Source organism: Bos indicus x Bos taurus, chromosome 11 (assembly GCF_003369695.1).
Source record: "Bos indicus x Bos taurus breed Angus x Brahman F1 hybrid chromosome 11, Bos_hybrid_MaternalHap_v2.0, whole genome shotgun sequence".
NCBI lineage: Eukaryota > Metazoa > Chordata > Mammalia > Artiodactyla > Bovidae > Bos > Bos indicus x Bos taurus.
Window position 1 is genome coordinate 24897140 of NC_040086.1, and position 22340 is coordinate 24919479.

The 22340-nt window shown below is 39.4% G+C and overlaps 1 protein-coding gene and 1 non-coding gene across 9 annotated transcripts in view; both read left to right on the plus strand.

The window, feature by feature from the left end:
• Window positions 1-22340, plus strand: part of MTA3 (metastasis associated 1 family member 3) — a 213327-nt gene that overhangs the window by 70896 nt on the left and 120091 nt on the right. The window lies entirely within an intron of this gene.
• Window positions 7134-7240, plus strand: LOC113902003. The gene has a single exon (XR_003513650.1). It is a non-coding gene; the product is annotated as a U6 spliceosomal RNA (small nuclear RNA).

The following is a 22340-nucleotide window of genomic DNA, read 5'->3' on the forward strand; positions in this document are numbered from 1 at the left end:
GATGTGGACCTGATCCCTGGTTGGAGAACTGGGATCCCACATGCTGTGGGGCAACTAAGCCCAGCCGCTGCAACTAGAGAGAAGCCCATGAAGATCCCACGTGCATCAGTGAGGATCTTGAGTGCTGCAACTAAATCTCAATGCAGCCAAATAAATAGATGTTAAAATCATTTGATAAAAGAAAAATCACTTGATTTTACAATACTTCATCTACATTACTAGATTAATAGATGAGGTTAAAGTGAAAGGCACTCAGTCTTGTCTGACTCTTTGCGACGCTATGGACTATACAGTCCATGGAATTCTCCAGGCCAGAATACTGGAGTGGGTAGCCTTTCCCTTCTCCAGGGAAGCTTCCCAAACCAGAGATTGAACCCAGGTCTTCTGCAATGTAGGCGGATTCTTTACCAGCTGAGCCACAAGGGAACCCCAAGAATACTGGGGTGAGTAGCCTGTCCCTTCTCCAGTGGATCTTTTACCAACTGAGCTATCAGGGAAGCCCAGATGAGGTTAAAATGGTCCTAAATAGGCCCCCACTCAACAGAATAAGGAAAGAGAACAATAAAGTAACATAAGAGGACCAGAATGAGTCCAAACACATCAGTGACAAAATATGTAAATGGCATAAATTCTCCTGGTAAGAGACAGACTGGTAATTCATAACACTCATATACAAAAGATGCCTAAAGAAAACCTTAACAAATAGTGCAAAGCAGGAACTACACACACAAAAATTGTTCCCACACCCTCTACTTGTGGGATCTTAATACCTCAACTAGGAATCGAACCTGCCCTCTTAGCAGTGAAAGAGCTGAGTCCTAACCACTGGACCGCCAGGGAATTCCTCACAAATAATATTCTGTTCAAAGGCAAGGAAGTAAAAAAATAGAAGTAACAATAAAAGGAAAATAAGCTATGTTACAATCCAGTTTGGTAATTTAAGAAACATGTTTATGTATGCCTTTGTGTTGAAGGAGAAATAAAACCTGCAATTGTGAATGATTCCAAAAAGAATGACAATAAAAATAGTAATCTTAGAAACCTCTGGGTTGAGGCCAGAGTCATAAGAAAATTTAAAGCCTTCAAAGCAACCCTTGAATAAAATGACTAAAAATAACTATTAAAGCCAGGCATTCAAGGTAGAATTGAAAAATAAATGCAAAAAAAGGAGTTAAATATAAAAGCAAAAATGAATGAAATAGGGGAAAATGTAGAAGTTACAAAATCAGAAGCTGGTTTTTTAAATATTAATTTTTCCCCAAGTTAATCTGTTAGTTTAAGGAAATCCCAATCAAAATCCCAGTAGGACTTTGTATGGAACTTAGCAAGGTGCTTCTGTCATATACTGGGAGAAGAAGAAAAGCAGGAAAGTAAAAAGATTTGTCTTGTTTTCTGGTAAATGCTTTTAAGGTTACATACAGATTTTCTTTGAGAACCTGTGGTCATCTCCTCTAGGTTTTGCTATGTAATGCTTTATTATTCACTTCTGAGTTGTCTGAATTTTTCAAACAAATGTAGAAGAGCACAATGAACCTGCCTTTAATCATCACTTGTCTTCAACAGTTAATCAACATAAGCTTATTTCATTGACACCCTGCTTTGTCCACCTCAGACCCCAACTCAAATCTCAGCACACACTTTGTTTGTAAATACATCTTTTTTAACCTAATATTTATTTATATGAATAGGCTTAGTTTGTCTGATCTATTGATTACTAATGTTAATTATTTCTGTTAATTTTATTGGTCCATTTCTCCTTGCATTTCTAATAGATTTTGGTCTTGAAGTAAAGATGCAAGGTGCTTAAAAAGTTTGGTCTTGAGATGGATTCTTTTTAAATATAATAGAAAATATCTTTTTCTAATGCTTTTTACTTTGAATTCCATTTTTTTTTCTGTTATTATTTTGGCTATGTGCACTGAGATCTTAGTTCCCTGACCAGGGATCAAACTCAGGCCCCCAGCAGTTGAAGTGCAGAGTCTTAATTACTGGACTGCCAGGAAATTCCCTTTTCTAATGTTATTGCTGTTCCCATTTTTGTTGTTACTAGCATTTGTCTAGTTTATACATTTTTTTATTTTTAATTTTTAGGTTTAAATTTTTTAATTATTATTATTTTTAATTAATTTATTTATTTTAATTGAAGGACAAGGGCTTCCCTGGTGGCTCAAAGGGTAAACCGTCTGCCTGCAATGCAGGAGATCTGGGTTCGATCCCTGGGTCAGGAAGATCCCCTGGAGAAGGAAATGGCAACCCACTCCAGTACTCTTGCCTGGAAAATCCCATGGACAGAGAAGCCTGGTAGACTACAGTCCATGGGGTCGCAAAGAGTTGGACACGACTGAGCGACTTCATTTTCACTTCACAAGATTGTGGTGGCCCCTGCCACACATTGACACGAATCAACCAGGGGTGCACGTGTCTCCCCCCCTCCTCCCCCGCCGCCATCCTGAAGCCCCCTCCCTCCTCCCTCCCCACTCCATCCCTCTGGGTTGTCCCAGAGCACCAGCTATTGAGTGCCCCGCTTTGTGCATCGAACTTGCACTAGTCATCAATTTTACATATGGTAATATACATTACCTATTCTCTCGGGTTTTGTTTTTTAAAGAGTATTGAGCTTTTTAAACCACGTAAAGCTGGGTTTTTGTTTGTTTTGTTTTTCATCTTTTTACACTTGTTCTGAGAATCTTGAACTTCAGTAAGGACATTTAATCCTTTTACTTGTAGTTACATTTTAATTCCTCGATGTGTATGTGTGTTTTCTCCTTCCTTCTGTTGGTTTTATCACATTGTCTATTTGTCAGGGAGGTATTCATCCTATTTGTAGTCTTACAGTTTTCCTCACATTTTTATTTGTTTTACTTGTTAAAACTTTTTGCGTTTAGAAAGGTAATATTTGATTATGAATCAACAATTAAAAAGTACAAAAGTGGGGCTTCCCTGGTGGTCCAGTGGTTGAGAGTCACCTGCTGATGCAGGAGGCAAGGGTTTGATCCCTCCTCTGGGAGCGTCCCACATGGCATGGAGCAGCTAAGCCCATGCGCCAGAGCGGTTGAGCCCACGTGCCTCAGCTGTTGAAGCCCCTGAACCCAAGAGCCCATGCTCCGCAACAAGAGAAGCCTCCACAATGAGAAACCCGTGCACCGCAACTAGAGAAAGCTCACGCACAGCAACGAAGACCCAGCACAACCAAAAATAAAGAAATCTTTAAAAAAAAAAAAAAAAGACAAAAGTATATTCAATGCAAAAACTCCCCATATCAGGTCTCCAAAGACCCAGTTCTCCCTCACAGAACACCATTATTCCTAGTTTCTAGTGTCTTTTCCACAGAAAATCAGTGTTTATAGAAGGAAATCATTTGTATGTGTATACACATATTTTCCCCCAACTTTTTCCTTTTTACGGAAATGATTGTATAGTACAGTAGCTTTTATATTTTTTGCTTTAGAATTTCCCTTAATAATTTAAAAAAATTTTATTTTCTTAATACATTTGAAAGTTGACATATAAAATTTTTCATCAAAAAATTTAAATAGTTGCAGAGATAAAGTATCTGGTGTGTTGCAGATAGTGACATTTAAAAATGAATGACTAGGGAATTCCCTGGTAAGGACTTCCTGCTTCCACTGCTGGGGGCCTGGGTTTGACCCCTTGTCACAGAACTAAGATCCCACCATCCACATGGCCAAAAAAAAGAAAAAAACAATTTGCCCACTGTCACAGGTTAAAAAAACAGCATGAACAAGCTCTTAAACAGTTTGAAATTTTATGTGATCCATTTGTCTCCTTAAGTTCATTTCCACTTTGCTTTCTCTGCAGAATTTTAGCCTAATGTATTTTATGCTTGAAAGTTTTGTTTATCATCATACTGTTTTCTGGAACAAAAATTTTACATTAATTTAAATTTAAAATACTTTGTATGTCTTGAGTTTGTAAGACTCAGAGTCTTAATTTCTTTTGGACTTATTATAATTATAGTACAAATAATTACTAAAAATGTAATTGTTCATAATTTAAATGTTCATAATTACTAAACACAAAAGTACATTTTCATTGGAAATCAAGATGGGTGGGGCTTCCTCTTACCTCATTCAGTTAAGGAATCCTTGCATTGCTAGAATGAGAGGTTTGGTATTTTGTTCCTGATTTTTATGTTTATAAATGTTGGTTCTGACAAATTTATTTCATCTAAATAGATGAGAATGGTAGCTCTTTGCTCATTTATTCACTTATCAAATATATTTTGAGCTCCTCCTATGTTATGGACACTCTTCTAAGCTCGGATGATAAGCATTGAACAAGCAGAAATCCCTGCCCTCAGAGTCTCTTTGTTCTTCTGAGTTGTATGTGAAAAATCATATAGTGGTTTTGCATTAAAAGTTATTTTTAATGATTTAGCAGCTGACAATTCAATTATGTCCTCCTTCAGTCTTGTCAAAAGCAGAGAAATTGAAACCAGCGGAGTTGGAAGAGGTTTGTTAACCAGTCATCAGTTATTCACAATCTCATTTTTTGAGAAGCAGAATAAAAAGGCTTTACCAAGACCTAACAAATGACTGTTAATTATATTTCTTACTCTTTGACCTATGTAGATTTTATCACTTAGCATCTACCAGATAAACAACTAGTTGGGGATTTTACATATATAAATATATAATATCCTATACACATAAACGTAATCTCCAGCTGGTTTATATAAATATGTAAAGAGATTTGTTGCAAGTAATTAACTTAAATGATTGTGGGGCTGGCCAGGTGAAATTTTTTCTTACGGAAATCTGAGTTTTACTCCTGAGACCTTTCATTTGATTGAATGAAACCCACCCAGGTTACTGAGGAGAATCGCCTTTACTCAGATTCAGCTGATGTTAATCATATCTACATAATACTTTCACAGCAACACCTAGTTAGAATTTAAATAGCTAGGGACTATAGCCTAGGCAATTTGACACACAAAACTAACCATCATATAGGAACATTTAAACCAGTATGTCAGAAAAGTTTGGGGAAGTTGAAATAATGTTCATTTGAATATACCTTTGCATTTTAAATTTTACTCTGATAAAATGTTTGGATCTAATAACTGAGCACACACACACACTGTGTTTGTACTTATGTGTTTAAATATATAACGTAAATTGATGAATAGAGCATAATATGATCTGTATTTAAATATATTTTCATCAGATCGTTGGAGCTGTGGATTTCATTTATTCAGTGGAAAATGACTACCAGTAAAACTTTAATGGCAGAGCCAGTCCTTATTGACAAAAACCAGGCAGCTAAATCACACTTTCTGTTAGAAAGTCTCGTTTTTCCAATTTTAATAAATGAGTACTGTGCGTCCCCAAGGCAACCATCTCCTAAATTCTAAGATAGATTTCTGGGTAACACTCAGAGCCTTGCTGTGATAGACTAAGGACTTCAGCATTTTTTACAGACTCTTCCCGCCCATCCCTCCTTGGGACTGTTTTCACAGAAGTGTTTTTTTGTTCTTTCTTTCGGGCTGCAACACACTGTGTGGGGTCTTAAACATACAGTGTATATATACACTGTTCCCTCTCTCCCCCACCAAACCCGGGATCCCTGTATTGGAAGTGTGGAGTTCAACTACTGGAACACCAGGGAAGTCCCAGGAGTGGTGTATTTTTTGATTACCATTCAGGGGTTGGAGAAAATGAAGTCTTTTTAATTGTTTGTGTATCTATCAGTAGATACTTCCAAGAGCAATACTGTTGGAAGAGAGAAGGGAAAATACAGCAATAACAGAAAACTGTCCTGGTATTCTTTTCTTGTTTCCAGTTTTTGTGCTTTGACCACAAATGTTATTAGCAATAATAAGGCTAAACATATTTGACTTCTAGATGTCTGTGGTATATTCTTGTGTAGTTTCACGATATGAGTACATAGCCCATAGGTCTTAGACTGTGAAGTATGTAGAAGCATAGACCTCAGCCTTACACTCTCATTAAAAAAAAAAAAAAATTTGGCCATGCTGCCTGGCATGTGGGATCTTAGTTCCCCAACCAGGAATTGAACCCACGCCCTTGCCATGAAAGTGTGGAGTCTTAACTACTAGGCTGCTAGAGAGGTCCCAGTACTCTCCACGTCCAAGTGTGGCTAATCTGAGACACTGAGTCCTAACTCCATCCGTCCCTGGAGAACCTTCTCAGTCTTATCCAGGCAGCTACTACTGGTTGATTGGAGTTGGCACAAAGATCTATTTTTTGTCACTGCCTTAAAAGTAATAAACATTTGTTCATAAGGACATTTTTCTCTTGCTGTTTTATAGTGTTTTTTATTTTGTAAATGACATTTTACAATTAGCAATAACGGCAAGTTTGTGTCTCATTAACCAGATTATTATCAACTGTAAATATTACAGAGGTATATTGTTTGGCAAGTTAATTATGTTTTATGATACACATTTTCTTTTTGATCTGTTACCTTGAATGTTAATGGCTGCTATTATCTTTTTAAAGCAAGTACCATATTAATACTTTAAAATTGATGTCACGTTGCTTATTGATTATTAAATGAGGCATTCCAGTAATTAAATGAGGCTATTCCGATAATATCCAATAGATACTCTTAAGTTTCTTTAAAAGCCTTGGGTTAGCTTAGTTTGTGGGCTGGAAGGATATAGACTTCATGTTTTATATTTTCATATGACTGGTTGAAGGAATATCATTTTTGTAGTCAGAGTAGCTAGAGTAGCTAATCTAAAATTTTCTACAGGTTATCTTTAAAGAAAAATCTTTCCACTGAAGTATATATATTGAATTCTGTAACTTCCTACTGCTACGTCTATTTCTACTAGGCTTTTATCTTTATATATTGCCCTTTATTTAGAATGGGACTTCTCTGGTGGCTCATTGATAAAGAATATGGCTGCCAGTGCAGGAGACACAGGTTCGATCCCTGGGTCAGGAAAATCCCCTGGAGAAGGAAATGTCAACCCACTCTACTGTTCTTGGCCTGGAGAATTCCATGGACAGAGGAGCTGGGTAGGCTACCGTCCATGGGGTCGCATAGAGTCAGGCGTGTCTTAGCAACTAAACAATGACAACATAGCCAGGAAGTTGGAAAATGGTCTCCTAAAGCCTTGTCCAAGGTTTTAGAAGTCTTATCAAGTGCCCACTTCGGCAGCACATATACTAAAATTGGAACGATACAGAGAAGATTAGCATGGCCCCTGCGCAAGGATGACACGCAAATTCGTGAAGTGTTCCATATTTAAAAAAAATAAATAAATAAAGAAGAAGAAGTCTTATCAAGAAGCTGCTGATGCCTGCTGCATTCTTGACGTCTAGGAACTTGGAGAATGGACCTTGCCTCATAAAAAGCCTTACCTTCTCAACTTTGCTAATGGCTAAGAGTCTCAAGAAGATGGCCCCTGTCTCATAGCCTCCCATATATCTTACCAGTTCCCATGCACAACTTGGGGTGCATAGGAAGCTGGGAACTTATTTTAAGCTTTCTGATCTTCCAAAGGGACGGAAGGAGGTTGAGAAAATCTGAATATTTACTACAGTGGTATTAAGATGGATGATAGTGATGTTGGTGAATAAGGGTTATTATCACCATGGTTAGTATACCTCATTCAGAATAATGTATCAAGTGGCAACATTCTATAACTAGAACTGGAAATTCCAAATCCAGTTATTTTTCAGTGGGCTGTGCACCTTCTAATATCTTATTCTTTATTAATTAAATAATTCACTGAGCATCTCAGTTTGAGCAGGTGGCTGTTCTGGGCGCTCTGAATATTTATAGTGACCAGACACTGTCCCTGCTCTCAGAAAGCCTTTAGTCCTGTGGGTTACAGACAGAAGCTGTTTTACTGCAGTATAGAAAATGCTGTGGTAGAGGGGAGTTTCCCAGGAAGGACTTTGACCCCTGTTATAGCTTCACATGTCATCTGATACAATATCTTGGTTCTAACCACCTTCTTTGCCTATCTTGGTTCTAACCAGCTTCTTGGCATAAATTATTATTATGGTTGTGCCTCATGACATGCAGGATCTTGATTCCCTGACCAAGGATTGAACCTGTGCCCTGTACAATGGAAATGTGGAGTCTTAACCACTGGACCACCTGGGAATTCCCATAATTATGTTTATAAAATCATCTCTCTTAACACAGTTTTTTCCCCAAGATCCCTTGGCTTTGTCTTTTGTTCCTTCTGGCTTCAACCCAGTGTATAAAACTTAAAATAATCTTTAAAGCTACATGGATATTTTTACATTGGTTAGCCAAACTTGCTTTACATAAAGGCGATGGCACCCCACTCCAGTACTCTTGCCTGGAAAATCCCGTGGATGGAGGAGCCTGGTAGGCTGCAGTCCATGGAGTCGCTAAGAGTCTGACACGACTGAGCGACTTCACTTTCACTTTTCACTTTCATGCATTGGAGAAGGAAATGGCAACCCACTCCAGTGTTCTTGCCTGGAGAACCCCAGGGATGGGGGAGCCTGGTAGGCTGCCGTCTATGGGGTCGCACAGAGTCAGACACGACTGAAGCGACTTAGCAGCAGCAGCAGCAAGAGTATCCATAATTCATGCAGGTGAAACTGCAATTCCTGAGAGGAAATAATTTGAACTTGGCAGTAAATTATTGAAGGTTATGGTGTTAGACATCTCTTGAGATAACAAAATATTTTATTTCCTTTTTTTTAAATAATTGTTTTTGCCTTTAAGGTGTAATATGGTTGACTCTTACTGAGTTTTCATAGTTCAAGCAGCAAATCCATTTGTTCTTTTGATATTGTTTTCAGATTACTCAGTATTCTATACAGTTGGAGAAATGTTTTCCATATTCTTCCCTATTTTAACAGACTTCTTAACTTGCTTAGGATTGTATATATTTTTATATAAATTACTATAAGTTGGTAATACTTATATAAGTATTACTTATATATTATAAGTATATACTATACTTATATACTTAATACTATAAGTAGCCACCAGATTCCCTGGTGGCTCAGATGATAAAGAGTCTGCCTGTGCAGGTAGGAGATCCGGGTTCAATCCCTGGGTCGGGAAGATCCCCTGGAGAAGGAAATCGCAACCCACTCCAGTATTCTTGCCTGGACTGTCCCATAGATGGAGTAACCTGGCAGGCTACAGTCCATGGGGTTGCAAAGAGTTGGACACAACTGAGTCACTACACTTTCAATAGGACCAGAAGGGATGACTAGATTAGATGAAAGTTTTAGAGATTATGAAACTCATTAGTGAAAGGCTTCCAGGAGGAGATATCCTGCAGAAAATGTCTGTAAGAAATGTAGTTGTAATCCTGTATCCCGATTGATTCTTATTTCTAGTTTGTCCTTGCTGCTGCTAAGTCGCTTCAGTCATGTCCGACTCTGTGCGACCCCATAGACGGCAGCCCACCAGGCTCCACCGTCCCTGGGATTCTCCAGGCAAGAACACTGGAGTGGGTTACCATTTCCTTCTCCAGTGCATGAAAGTGAAAAGTCAAAGTGAAGTCGCTCAGTCGTGTCTGACCCTTAGTGACCCCATGGACTGCAGCCCACCAGGCCCCTCCATCCATGGGATTTTCCAGGCAAGAGTACTGGAGTGGGGTGCCATTGCCTTCTCTGATGTCCATGCTAGACTATAAATTTTCTGACACTTGGTTTCCAGACTATTTAAACTTTTGAAAAGGATTATCCTATCGTGTGTGATGGCTCCTATTTCTTATACTGGTAATTCATATATCACATAATTCACAATGTTAAATAACATGTGCTGTTACAGAATTCTTTTAGATTATTTAGTAGTTTACAGGAAAATGGAGTAAAAAAAATGCATGTGACTGGTCTAACAAATACAGTTTCATGAAGTTATCTGTTTTGTCTTCTTTACTTGGTGGAATGATTAGATCAGAGTGTATGTACCATTCTTAAGATTTTTAACATGTTCTTGAGGAGCCTTCCAGAAAGTATGAATCAGTTTATTTTCATACTTTGCTATCACTTTGTCCTTTCTTATATTTTCTTATGGAAGTTTCATAGGTTTCTGTTTAACTATAAGTTTGTGATCATTTGTAGTTAATCCTTGTGTTTCGGTGCAAGGTGCCCATGCTTAGGTCCTTTTGGGGGCGCTGCATCTGTTTTCAGTTGTTTCAGCCCTGCTTGTTGAAAAGACTGTGTTTTCACCATTGTATTGCTTTTGTGCCTCTGTCACATCAGTTGGCTTTAAATATGTGCATCTATTTCTATCCTTTCTCTTCTGCTCCTTTCATCCATTTGTTGCTCTTGTTGCCATTTTCACCATCAGCGGACTTTGGATTATTGTATCTTTCTACTACTACTTGAAATCAAGTAATATTAGCCCTCCAACTTTGACTTGTTCTTTTTTAAACTTTTTTTGGCTACTCTAGATCCTCTGCATTTTTATTTAAATTTTAGAATCAGCTTGTCAGTTTTTACAAAAATAAAAAGGTCTGCTGGGATTTTGGTTGGGATTTCATTACATCTACTAGGGGGAGAATTGATAACTTTTTAATACTGAGTCTTCTAATCCATGAATACATGGATTAGTGGTTTCTTACTTTTTATTGTTGAGTAGTATTCCGAAAAAGCAAAAAGATAGGACACTGAAAGATGAACTCCCCAGGTCCGTAGGTGCCCAGTATGCTACTGGAAATCAGTGGAGAAATAACTCCAGAAAGATTGAAGGGATAGAGCCAGAGCAAAAACAACACCCAGTTGTGGATGTGACTGGTGATAGAAGCAACATCCGATGCTGTAAAGAGCAATATTGCGTAGGAACCTGGAATGTTAGGTCCATCAGTTCAGTTCAGTCGCTCGGTCGTGTCCGACTCTTTGTGACCCCGTGTATCGCAGCACGCCAGGCCTCTCTGTCCATCACCAACTCCCGGAGTTCACTCAAATTCATGTCCATCGAGTCAGTGACGCCATCCAACCATCTAATCCTCTGTCAGCCCCTTCTCCTCCTGCCCCCAATCCCTCCCAGCATCAGAGTCTTCCAGTGAGTCAACTCTTCGCATGAGGTGGCCAAAGTACTGCAGTTTCAGCTTTAGCATCAGTCTTTCCAATGAACACCCAGGACTGATCTCCTTTAGAATGGACTGGTTGGATCTCCTTGCAGTCCAAGGGACTCTCAAGAGTCTTCTCCAACACCACAGTTCAAAAGCATCAATTCTTGGGTGCTCAGCTTTCTTCACAGTCCAACTCTCACATCCCTACATGACCACTGGAAAAACCATAGCCTTGATTAGACGGACCTTTGTTGGCAAAGTAGTGTCTCTGCTTTTTAACATGCTATCTAGGTTGGTCATAACTTTGCTTTTGAGGAGTAAGCATCTTTTAATTTCATGGCTGTAATCACCATCTGCAGTGATTTTGGTGCCCCAAAAAATAAAGTCTGGCACTGTTTCTACTATTTCCCCATCGATTTCCCATTAAGTGATGGGACCAGATGCCATGATCTTCATTTTCTAATGTTGAGCTTTAAGCCAACTTTTTCACTCTCCTCTTTCACTTTCATCAAGAGGCTTTTCAGTTCCTCTTCACTTTCTGCCATAAGGGTGGTGTCATCTGCATATCTGAGGTTATTGATATTTCTCCTGGCAATCTTGATTCCAGCTTGTGCTTCTTCTAGTCCTGCGTTTCTCATGGTGTACTCTGCATAGAAGTTAAATAAGCAGGGTGACAATATACAGCCTTGACATACTCCTTTTCCTATTTGGAACCAGTCTGTTGTTCCATGTCCAGTTCTAACTGTTGCTTCCTGACCTGCATACAAGTTTCCCAAGAGGCAGTTCAGGTGGTCTGGTATTCCCATCTCTTTCAGAATTTTCCACAGTTGATTGTGATCCACGTAGTCAAAGGCTTTGACATAGTCAATAAAGCAGAAATAGATGTTTTTCTGGAACTCTATTGCTTTTTCAATGATCCAGCTGCTGTTGGCAATTTGATTTCTGGTTCCTCTGCCTTTTTTAAAACCAGCTTGAACATCTGGAAGTTCACGGCTCACGTATTGCTGAAGCCTGGCTTGGAGAATTTTGAGCATTACTTTACTAGCATGTGAGATAAGTGCAATTGTGTGGTAGTTTGAGCATTCTTTGGCATTGCCTTTCTTTGGGATTGGAATGAAAACTGACCTTTTCCAGGTCTGTGGCCACTGCTGAGTTTTCCAAATTTGCTGGCATATTGAGTGCAGTACTTTCACAGCATCATCTTTCAGGATTTGAAGTAGCTCAACTGGAATTCCATCACCTCCACTAGCTTTGTTTGTAGTGATGCTTTCTAAGGCCCACTTGACTTCACATTCCAGGATGTCTGGCTCTAGGTGAGTGATCACACCATCGTGATTATCTGGGTCATGAAGATCTTTTTTGTACAGTCCTTCTGTGTTTTCTTGCCACCTCTTCTTAACATCTTCTGCTTCTGTTATTTCCATACCATTTCTGTCTTTTATCGAGCCCATCTTTGCATGAAATGTTCCCTTGATATCTCTAATTTTCTTGAAGAGATGTCTCGTCTTTCCCATTCTGTTGTTTTCCTCTATTTCTTTGCATTGATTTCTGAGGAAGGCTTTCTTATCTCTCCTTGCTATTCTTTGGAACTCTGCATTCATATGGGCATATCTTTCCTTTTCTCCTTTGCTTTTCACTTTTCTTCTTTTCACAGCTATTTGTAAGGCCTCCCCAGACAGCCATTTTGCTTTTTTGCATTTCTTTTCCATGGGGATGGTCTTGATCCCTGTCTCCTGTACAATGTCACGAACCTCCGTCCATAGTTCATCAGGCAGTCTGTCTATCAGATCTAGTCCCTTAAATGTATTTCACACTTCCACTGTATGATCATAAGGGATTTGATTTAGGTCATACCTGAATGGTCTAGTGGTTTTCCCTACTTTCTTCAATGTAAGTCTGAATTTGGCAATAAGGAGTTCATGATCTGAGCCACAGTCAGCTCCTGGTCTTGTTTTTGCTGACTGTATAGAGCTTCTCCATCTTTGGCTACAAAGAATATATTCAGTCTGATTTTGATGTTGACCAGCTGGTGATGTCCATGTGTAGAGTCTTCTCTTGTGTTGTTGGAATAGGGTGTTTGCTATGACCAGTGCATTCTTTTGGCAAAACTCTATCAGCCTCTGCCCTGCTTCATTCCGTATTCCAAGGCCAAATTTGCCTGTTACCCCAGGTGTTTCTTAACTTCTACTTTTGCGTTTCAGTCCCCTATAATAAAAAGGACATCTTTTTTGGGTGTTAGTTCTAGGTTTTGTATGTCTTCACAGAACCATTCAACGTCAGCTTCTTCAGCGTTACTTGGGGCATAGGCTTGGATCACCGTGATATTGAATGGTTTGCCTTGAATACAAACAGAGATCATTCTGTCGTTTTTGAGATTGCATCCAAGTACTGCATTTCAGACTCTTTTGTTGACTATAATGGCTACTCCATTTCTCCTAAGGGATCCAGTATTCTTGCCTGGAGAATTCCAAGGACAGACAAACCTGGAGGGCTACAATCCCTTGGGTTAGTAGGACCTTGTTGTTTATCCACCTATAGATAATAGTTTGCATCTGCTAATCCCAAACTGAGTTAAATGGTCATCTGAGTTAAATTCACCCATTCCAGTCCATTTTAGTTCGCTGATTCCTAGAATGTCAACGTTCAGTCTTGCCCTCTCCTGTTTGACCACTTCCAATTTTCCTTGATTCATAGATCTGACATTCCGGGTTCCTATGCAATATTGCTCTTTACAGCATCAGACCTTGCTTCTATCACCAGTCACATCCACAACAGGGTACTGTTTTTGCTTTGGCTCCATCCCTTCATTCTTTCTGGAGTTGTTTCTCCACTGATCTCCAGTAGCATATTGGGCACCTACCGCCCTGAGGAGTTCCTCTTTCAGTATCCTATCATTTTGCCTTTTCATACTGTTCATGGGGTTCTCAAGGTAAGAATACTGAAGTGGTTTGCCATTCCCTTCTCCAGTGGACCACATTCTGTCAGATCTCTCCACCATGACCTGCCCGTCTTGGATGGCCCCACGGGCATGGCTTAGTTTCATTGAGTTAGACAAGGCTGTGGTCCATGTGATCAGATTGACTAGTTGTCTGTGATTTCAGTGTGTCTGCCCTCTGATGCCCTCTCGCAACACCTACTGTCTTACTTGGGTTTCTCTTACCTTGCACGTAGGGTATCTCTTCATGGCTAGGTCCATGAATCAAGGCACATTGGAAGTGGTCAAACAGGAGATGGCAAGAATGAACGTCAACATTCTAGGAATCAACAAACTAAAATGGACTGTAATGGGTGAATTTAACTCAGATGACCATTATATCTACTACTGTGGGCAGGAATCCCTTAGAAGAGATGGAGTAGCCATGGGGTTACATGACTGAGCATGCATGCATGAGGGTGGAAGGAGATGGTTGTTAGCAGTTAACTGGTAGAACTTAAAAAAAAAAAGAAACTGCAAACTCTTTGCTATGGTGAATCTACTGTTTTACACGCTCATCTGCAATGTGGGGGAGTTACGGTTTCGTCACATCTTTGCCAACACTTCATGAGGTCAGTCTTTTTAATTTTAGGCCTCCTAATGGATATGTAAATTTTACCTTCTTGTGTCCTGTAATTTTTATGTTACAGGATTTTTTATGTTCCTGTAAATCTTCTTGAGCTTTGTTCTGTGATGCACTTAAGTTACTTGGAAACAGTTTGGTCCTTTTGGTTGTTGACTTTATGACTTAATGTATATTTGTTAAGTGGGTACAGAGCAGTCAGTGCTCATTTGTTCCCTATTACTTAAGCAAGACCTTTCTGTGTACCCTACCCAATACACCGTGAATTATGAGTTTTACTAGTGTAGTTGTTGAAAAAGAAGCACTGTTCGTGCCTCAGTGTGAGCACAGGGCACTGTTCCGCTGATTGTTTCCCTAGTTTATGGCTGTTTCCTCACTTGCATTCACTGATGGGTTCTATGCTTGAGAATTACTGGCTGTGATCTCCAGGTTTTCTCACTCCAGTGCTCTCATCTTCTGAACCGCGTCTCCCTCGTCTCTCACCTTTGTCTCCTCATCTGGGAGTCACCCAGGCTCTGCCTCAGTTTCCCTGCCTTCTCTGTTGCCAGGAAACTCTGCCAAGGCAATAAATAGGGCCAGTGTTAGGGCTCACCTTGTTTGCTTCCTGTCTCAGGGTTTACTGTTCTTCATTGCCTGATGTGCCAGTGGCCTGATGCTTCATGTATATTATTAAGTTTTGATTTGGGGAAGGAAATTTGTAAAGGGAAAAAACAAACCCAAGATTTGTAAAATTTGGTTGTTTCAGAGAGGAGGGTCCCTATTACATTGTCTAGAAAGAAAGATCCTAGTTTTCTAAAAAAATATTTAAAAAGTCAAGGTGTAAAATACAGTATAACATGTAAAGTGCGCAGGTCAGTACATTTTCGCAGATGTATACATTTCTATTATTACCACTCAGATCAAGATAGAAGACTTTCTCATACCTCAGCAGATTTCCTTTGTGTTCATTGGCACCCTCTTCCTCCTCAGATAACCACTTCCCTGATGTCTGTTTAGCTTTGCCTGGTCTCTGATTTTGACTTCATCCCAATGAAGTACCTATGGTATTTACTCTTTTTGCTTGACTTTTTTTTCACTCAGCGCTGTGTCTGTGGGATCCGTCTATGTTATTGCTTGTATCACTTGTTCTTTGTTTGGGTCCAGTAGTATTCATCCTCATGCTGATGGACATGAGGTGGTTTCCTATATTGATTGGCTCCTGTGAATAAAACTGCTATGAACATTCTTTTGGTGTACTTAAGGTCTCATTCCACTTGGGTAAACACTGAGGATTAGGATTCTTGGTTTGTGGGGCAGGTGTAAGTACACTTTAGTAGTATATTGCAAACAAATTTCCACAGTGGTTAAACCAGTTTTTCACTTTGTATGTGAATTCTTGGGCTATTTTCTTGGAGAGACTTGGCATTTTCAGTCTTTCAAAGTTTAGCTGTTATGGGACAGCAGGTTTTCTTTTAGGAGGCCAAAGCAATATGAGGGCTGAAGTAACCAGTTCTCCTGGTTTGCCTGAGACTGAGCGATTCTCTGAATGTAGGAGTTTAGTGTTGTTTTTTGGTGGCTCAGGTGGTAAAGAATCCACCTGCAGTGTGGGAGACTCAGGTTCGATCCCTGGGTTGGGTAGATCCCCTGGAGAAGGGAACGGCTGCCCATTCCAGGATTCTGGCCTGGAGGATTCCATGCACTGTATAGTCCAGGGGGTCACAGAATCAGAACAACTGAGCGACTTTCACTTTAAAATTCTATTTGTTTATGACTGTGCTGGGTCTTTGTTGCTGCTTGGGCTTTTCTGTAGCTGTATTGAGTGGGGGCTGCTCTCAGTTGCTGTGTGCGGGCCTCTCGCTGCAGTAGCCTCTTGCTGTGATGCAAGAATTCTAGGGTGCACAGTCTTCAGTAGTTACTGTTCCCAGGCTCTAGAGCACAGCTCAGTAACTATGGTGCACGGACTTAGGTGCCACGAGGCCAGGGATCGAACCTGTGTCTCCTGTATCAGCAGGCTGAGCCACTGAGCCACCAGAAAGCCCCAGACTTCTAGTTTTAAAACCAGGATAGTTCCAGTCACCTTAAATGAGGCTCTCAGCATATTTAGGCAGCAGAATGTGAAGGTAAAAGCAGGAAATTCACAAGGTCCAAGCCAAACCCAAGTACAGATGAGGCCTTACCCAGTGGTTGTGTTCTCTAGTCAAAAAAGACAGAGGTCAAAAAAAAAAAAAAAAGACAGAGGTCCACTCATTCCACCACCTTTTACCTTTCAGATCTCAGCTTAAACTGTGTTTCTTCAGAGAAGGGTCAACTGGCTGTGTTAATTTCCTTTGTTGTATTTATGGAATACCTTATATAACCTTATAATACTTGCCACACTTGGCATATTTTTATTTGAAATCTTTATCAGAGCAGGACATTTATGTCTTCCTCATAGATATCCCCACAACATATTGGTAAGAACATCAATAATTTTTTTTCTTCTCTTGGGGTGTAGTTGTTGGGGGGAAGTAGGTGAAATATGGCAGGGCAGATCATTAGAAGATTTATAAACCATGAGACTTCTTAAAAATCAAAGCAAAAGAGAAATGTGTTGTAGGAAGATGCTGGCTGCTGTGTCTGTAATGAATGGGAAAGGATGATGGGCCTGGGGTTCTGGAAATTCTGGTTACTTCTAAATCCTTTTGTTTCTTACGTTTTAAAATTGATAGCAAATGTGAAAATGCATGGTGGCATTTTAAGGCTGCATAAAATTCCAGATGGACTTTGAATATGTTATAAGATTGGGCAGCCTTTGCCAGATGCAGTGTTCTTTGAATAAATAAATGTAAAGCAGAAATAGCTTAAATTTCTGATGGGATCCTAACTTGCTATAAAACAACTTATGAGTCATTGTATCTCACTATGTGAAGATAAAATTTCTGTGACAGGTTTCTTAAACCCAGTAAAGTAAAAAAGCCTTGTTTCACCCAGTTCATGTTTCTCTTTTCAAGTTAGACTTTGAGTTAGTATTTCTTTTGGATAAGTCAGTTGTTCCTGAATATCTTTCAGGGTATATGTGGTGGAAACAGTTTTCATGATAATACTAAGTTGTCACTAGATGGTCTTCCTGATTCTCTCAGGAGTATGTGGCAGAGTTTTTGCACTTGTATGACAAGTTGATGACATCACCATTCAGGATAATTCAATATGTGCTTGTGATTTCCTGTGTTTTCAAAAGTTTCTTTGTTTTAATTTCTAACACAATATTGATAGATATAACCCATGTAGGCAAAACTTTTTTGAAGTCTTTGATAGGACTGAAGAGACAAAGGAGTTCTGAGACTAGCTTGAGAACAGCTGGAATAGGTATTCTGCGCTCCCCCAAAATGTTTTAAAATTAGTGTTTTATACTCTTCAACTTTATATGTAATTTTCTTTCTTCTCTTAACTTTTCATCCACTTCTAGTCTCTCCCTGTTTATCTCATGCATTTCTTTATAGAAGCAGTAAACTCTTGGTGCTTTCCTGTTTTTGAGCTCCAAAATAGGCCACTTTTCTGTTTTGCTCCTCTCCTTTTCTAATCTTCAGAACCCAAAAGTTAGTTGTATATTTGTAATCATGTGTATATTTCAGAAATTAACGTTATACAGAATGTCACTTGAATTTTATATTTTGGAAAGATGATAGAAAGTTGTAGAGAAGGAAATACAAGTAATGAAATGATTATCAACTACAGTGGTTGTCTCATTAAGAAAAAAAGTTTACCATGGATTAGAGTTTAGTTACGGATTTCATTCTATTGAGTCCTATTCATTTTTTAATTTTTATTCAACTTTTACTGAAGTTTCTAGGAAGCAGAAAAGAGAATAATGTGCTAATTATGAACCTGCCAGCCAACTATGTCCTCTCTTGTAGCACACATTTGCTTTAGATTCTTTTAGTGCTGTGGGCATCCCTTCCCAGCCCCATTGCCTTCCTGCTTCCCCCATAGGTGGATTGCTGTCTCATCTTTGGTGTATATTTTTCGATTCATCTCTTTATAACTTTTACATATGTACGTATTTATCTAGAGCATTGTTTTTACCTTTTAAAAAATGATATTTTACATATGTGTTCCTCTACAGATTGCTTTCTCGCTCAATATCAAATTTTTGCAGTCCGTTGGTATGTGGATTCACGCATTCATTTTTAACTGCTGAGTAGAAATTCATTACATAACTATACTGAAATTTATTGTTCTTTTTGCATTTCATTTCCCTTCTGCCCTTTTTTCCAGGTTTAGCTAGTTCTCTATTATTCATATTCCATATATAACTTATCACTTTGTTTTTGTTTATTTAATTAAAAAAAAATTTTATTTTTATTTATTTATTTGGCTGCACTGGGTCTCAGTTGCAGCACTCTGGATCTTTAGTTGTGGTACGTGAATGGTTAGTTGTGTCATGCCAGATCCAGTTCCCTGGCCAGGAATCGAACCTGGGCCCTCTGCATTGGGAACCTGGAGTCTTAGCCTCTGGACCACCAGGGAAGTCCCCACTTACCACTCTAAAAAGTGTGCAATTCAGTGATTTTTAGTATAATCACAAATTTATGCAACTATAACTATTATTTAATTCCAGGACATTTTTTAAAAAATTACTCGAGAAAGAAACCCCATACCCATTAGCAGTCCCTGCTCTAGTTCCTCTTCCACTAATCCTCTGTCAACCACCAGTCTACTTCCTGTCTCTCTTTATTTGCCTGTTCTGGATTTTTCATATCAGTAGTGTCATGTAATATGTGACCTTGTGTGTCTTTCTCTTTTGTAATATTTCATTTAGTTGAATGTCTCAAAGTTCATGTTGTAGCATGAATCAGTGCTTCTTTCCTCTTTATGGCTGAGTGATAAATATGCCATTGTGTGGATATCCTACATTTATTTATCCATTTATCAGGCATTTGGGTTGCTTCTACTTTTTGGCAGTTAGGAATAATGCTCCTATAAACATTCACATACAAGTTTTGTGTTGACATGTTTTCAGTTCTCCTGGGCATATACCTAGGAAAGGAATTGCTTGGTTACACGGTAACTCTGTTCAGCTACTTGAGGAAGCATTGAGCTGTTTTACAGTGCAGCTGCAGCATCTGACATTCTCATGGATAATGTACAAAGGTTACAGTTTCTCTACATTTTTGCCCATTATCTTTTTGATTGTAGTCATTCTAGTTGACGTGAAAAATCTCATGGTGGTTTTGATTTGCGCTTCCCTTGTGGCTAATGACGTTAAACATCTTTTCATGTCCTAATTGGCTCTTTGTGTATCTTTTTGAAGAAACGTCTATTCAAATTCTTTGCCCATTATTTAACTGAGTTGTCTTTTTATTGTTACAAGAGTTCTTTATTCCGGGTACTAGACCCTTATGAGTTACATGATTTGCAGACATTTTCTCCCATTCTGTGGGTTGTCTCTTTGCTTTCTTGAGAGTACCCTTTTAATCACAAAAATTTTAACACTAATTCTAATTTACCTGTCTTTTCTTTGGTTTCTTATGATTTATTTAGGGGGAGTTGGTGATGGACAGGGAGGGCTGGCATGCTGGGTCGCAAAGAGTCAGACACTACTGAGCGACTGAACTGAACTGAACTGAATGAAGAAACTATTGCTTAGTCTAAGGTCATGAAGATTTGCGCTTGTGTTTCATTCTAAGCATTTTATAAAATTTTTAGCTCTTACATTTAGGTCTTTGATCTATTTTGAATTAATGGTGTGAGAGTCCAGCTCTATTCATTATATGTGGTGTCTGGTTGTTAGCACCATTCGTAGAGGACTATTCATTCCCCTGGGCTTTCCAGGTGGCTCAATGGTAAAGAATCTGCCTGCCAATGTAGGAAACATGGGTTCGCTCCCTGGGAAGATCCCCTGGAGAAGGCAGTGGCAACCCCTCCAGTATTCTTGCCTGGGAAGTCCCCTGAACAGAAGAGCCTGGTGAACTACACAAAGAGTTGGACATGACTCTTTGTGTAGACTTGGACACAACTCGTTGTGTAGAGTTGGACACAACTTTTTGGAGTCCAGTGGAGTCACAAAGAGTTGGACATGACTGAGCAGCTGAGCACACACTCACCTTCATTCCCCTGATGAATTGTCTTGGCACTCTTGTCCAAAATCATTTAACAGGAAGACTGGGCTTATTTCTGTACTACCAGTTATATTCTAATTAGTCTATGTCTGCTCTTAGGTCAGTACCTCATAGTCCTGTTTGTCATAGCTTTTATCTTTTGTTTTTTGGCCACACTGCATGCAGGGTTTTAGTTCCCCAACAGGGTTTCCCTGGTAGCTCAAACGATAAAGAATCTGCCTGCCATGCGGGAAACCTGGGTTTGATCCCTGGGTTGGGAAGGTTCCCTGGAAGAGGTCTTGGCAACGCACTCCAGTGTTCTTGCCTGGAGAATCCACATGGACACAGGAGCTTGGCAGGCTACTGTCTGTGGGGTCACAAAGAGTCAGACACGACTGAGTGACTGTGCACACACACATACAGCCAGGGATCAAACCCTTGCCCCCTTCAGGGGATGCATGGAGTCTTAACCACAGGGCCACTAGGGAAGTGGTTGTAGCTTTGAAGTAAGCTTTGAAATCTGAAAGTGTGAGTCCTTCTAAATTTGTTCATGGCTATTGAGGGTTGCTTATGTCCATATGAATTTTAGAATAAGTTGGCCAATTTTTGTGAAAAAGGCTATTGGAATTTTGGTAGGGGTTGCACTGAATCTGTAAATCAATTTAGGGAGTATTGCCATCTTAACCATATTAAATCCTCCAATATGTGGACATAGTTTTTCCATTTATTTAGGTGTCTTTAAAATTTCTTGTAAGAATGTTTTGTCATTTTTAGCATATGAGTTTTATCTTTTGTTAAATATATTCCTATTTTTTTTCCCTTTTGATGTTATTGTAAATGAAATATTCTTAGTTTCAGTCTGAATTGTTCTGTGCTATTGATGAAACTATCATTGATGTTTGTTTATTGATCATTTGCTTCTAGATTGCCAAATCTTTTCTTTTTTTCTTTAATATTTATATATTTATTTGGCTGCCTGGGATCTTCCTTCTTTAGTTGTGGCATGTGGGATCTTTCACTTCAGTTCAGTCACTCAGTCGTGTCCGACTCTTTGCGACCCCATGAAGCGCAGCACACCAGGCCTCCCTGTCCATCACCAACTCGTGGAGTTTACCCAAACTCATGTCCATTGAGTTGGTGATGCCATCCAACCATCTCATCCTCTGTTGTCCCTTTCTCCTCCTGCCTTCAATCTTTCCTAACATCAGGGTCTTTTCAAATGAGTCAACTCTTCACATCAGTTGGCCAAAATATTGGAGTTTCAGCTTCACCATCAGTCCTTCCAATGAACACTCAGGACTGGTTTCCTTTAGGATGGACTGGTTGGATCTCCTTGCAGTCCAAGGGACTCTCAAGAGTCTTCTCCAACACCACAGTTCAAAAGCATCAATTCTTCAGTACTCAGCTTTCTTTATAGTCCAACTTTCACATCCATACATGACTACTGGCAAAACCATAGCCTTCACTAGATGGACCTTTGTTGACAAAGTAATGTCTCTGCTTTTTAATATGTGGGATCTTTAGTTACAGGCATATGAAGAAGCTCCCAGTTGCAGCATGTGGGATCCAGTTCCCTGACCGGGGGTTGAATCCAAGTCCCCTGCATTGGAAGTGTGGAGTCCTAGCCACTGGGCTACCAGGGAAGTCCCTGCCAAATCTTTTCTTTCTCTTCATTCACATAGTTCCCTGAAAGCTCAACTGTCATAAAAATCCTTCTAA